Source organism: Syngnathus scovelli, chromosome 14, assembly GCF_024217435.2.
Source record: "Syngnathus scovelli strain Florida chromosome 14, RoL_Ssco_1.2, whole genome shotgun sequence".
NCBI lineage: Eukaryota > Metazoa > Chordata > Actinopteri > Syngnathiformes > Syngnathidae > Syngnathus > Syngnathus scovelli.
This window is the reverse complement of record NC_090860.1, coordinates 107,501-110,000: the sequence shown is the minus strand read 5'-3', so window position 1 is coordinate 110,000 and position 2,500 is coordinate 107,501. Positions and strand designations below refer to the sequence as shown.

Below are 2,500 nucleotides of genomic sequence, written 5' to 3'. Positions count from 1 at the left end.
TTTTCGGGCACTTGGCTCGTGCGCACGGCCTCCCGGATGTGCCGGGCGGGTGCGCGAGCTCGCCGGCCGCTGGAAGTCGAATGAGGCGCCGCGACCACCTCCGCGGTGAATATAAACAGCCGATCCGCTCGGCGGGGGCTATTTTCGGCCACTTGGCTCGTGCGCACGGCCTCCCGGATGTGCCGGGCGGGTGCGCGAGCTCGCCGGCCGCTGGAAGTCGAATGAGGCGCCGCGACCACCTCCGCGGTGCTTATAAACAGCCGATCCGCTCGGCGGGGGCTATTTTCGGCCACTTGGCTTGTGCGCACGGCCTCCCGGATGTGCCGGGCGGGTGCGCGGGCTCGCCGGCCGCTGGAAGTCGAATGAGGCGCCGCGACCACCTCCGCGGTGCTTATAAACAGCCGATCCGCTCGGCGGGGGCTATTTTCGGCCACTTGGCTCGTGCGCACGGCCTCCCGGATGTGCCGGGCGGGTGCGCGAGCTCGCCGGCCGCTGGAAGTCGAATGAGGCGCCGCGACCACCTCCGCGGTGCTTATAAACAGCCGATCCGCTCGGCGGGGGCTATTTTCGGCCACTTGGCTCGTGCGCACGGCCTCCCGGATGTGCCGGGCGGGTGCGCGAGCTCGCCGGCCGCTGGAAGTCGAATGAGGCGCCGCGACCACCTCCGCGGTGCTTATAAACTGCCGATCCGCTCGGCGGGGGCTATTTTCGGCCACTTGGCTCGTGCGCACGGCCTCCCGGATGTGCCGGGCGGGTGCGCGAGCTCGCCGGCCGCTGGAAGTCCAATGAGGCGCCGCGACCACCTCCGCGGTGCTTATAAACAGCCGATCCGCTCGGCGGGGGCTATTTTCGGCCACTTGGCTCGGGCGCACGGCCTCCCGGATGTGCCGGGCGGGTGCGCGAGCTCGCCGGCCGCTGGAAGTCGAATGAGGCGCCGCGACCACCTCCGCGGTGCTTATAAACAGCCGATCCGCTCGGCGGGGGCTATTTTCGGCCACTTGGCTCGTGCGCACGGCCTCCCGGATGTGCCGGGCGGGTGCGCGAGCTCGCCGGCCGCTTGAAGTCGAATGAGGCGCCGCGACCACCTCCGCGGTGCTTATAAACAGCCGATCCGCTCGGCGGGGGCTATTTTCGGCCACTTGGCTCGTGCGCACGGCCTCCCGGATGTGCCGGGCGGGTGCGCGAGCTCGCCGGCCGCTGGAAGTCGAATGAGGCGCCGCGACCACCTCCGCGGTGCTTATAAACAGCCGATCCGCTCGGCGGGGGCTATTTTCGGCCACTTGGCTCGTGCGCACGGCCTCCCGGATGTGCCGGGCGGGTGCGCGAGCTTGCCGGCCGCTGGAAGTCGAATGAGGCGCCGCGACCACCTCCGCGGTGCTTATAAACAGCCGATCCGCTCGGCGGGGGCTATTTTCGGCCACTTGGCTCGTGCGCACGGCCTCCCGGATGTGCCGGGCGGGTGCGCGAGCTCGCCGGCCGCTGGAAGTCGAATGAGGCGCCGCGACCACCTCCGCGGTGCTTATAAACAGCCGATCCGCTCGGCGGGGGCTATTTTCGGCCTCCCGTTGGTGCCGGGCGGCGTGCGCGAGCTCGCCGGCCGCGTTCTCCTCCGCGGTGCTTATAAACAGCAGCATGCGCACGGCCTCCCAGAATTTGAACACATTTCGTCAATAAATTTCGCATATTGAATTTTGAAGTTTAATATAATGCAACAATTGAGCTCGACTTATACAAAGGATATATCATAAAATCGTAAATTTCCGTCGAATTTTAGGGGGTCGACTTATACACCGAGTCGACCTGTACACCGGCAAATACGGTAAATACGATTAAATAAAATGATACGACTGGCATAAAAACAAATATAAACCACATAAAAATAAAAGTCACCATTACGTTGAATTATTGGGAGCACCGAGCTTGTTTCTCAGAAACGAGCCGGTCCCATCCAGGCGTAATCGGAGACAATGAAACCCGAAGTGGTTAAGGTTTGTCTTTTAATGCAGGATGCTTGGTCTCCATGTGCCGAAGCAGTTTTGAAGGCTTCATTGGCTCGCTCGCTAGTTTCAGGGGCGATTGTGTCTATAAAATGCAAAATGTTGGGTCACCTCACGGCTTACGGCCATACTACCCTGAGAACGCCCGATCTCGTCCGATCTCGGAAGCTAAGCAGGGTCGGGCCTGGTTAGTACTTGGATGGGAGACCGCCTGGGAATACCAGGTGCTGTAAGCTTTTTCTTTTTCTTATGTGCACTTCAATCGTTTAAGAAGCTATTTTTTACAACACCCATCACGAATGGCATCCGGAAACAGCAAGCCTAATTTAAACTCCGACATTGAAACTATAACACGAGTTTGAAAGCTATATTATGTGGTGACATCCACAGCATTGTAGTTAAATTTTTTACCGCTAGAGAGCAGACTATGTACAGTGAGCATGGCTCCCTGTGAACTCAAAGCAGCAGGCTTGACTTGTAAAAGAACCCAACACAACACTTCC

At 60.5% G+C, this 2,500-nt stretch overlaps 1 non-coding gene across 1 annotated transcript; it reads left to right on the top strand.

The window, feature by feature from the left end:
* Positions 1 to 2,114: 2,114 nt before the first annotated feature.
* On the top strand, positions 2,115 to 2,233 carry LOC125981440 (5S ribosomal RNA). The gene has a single exon (XR_007485945.1). It is a non-coding gene; the product is annotated as a 5S ribosomal RNA (ribosomal RNA).
* The last annotated feature ends 267 nt before the right edge of the window (positions 2,234 to 2,500 follow it).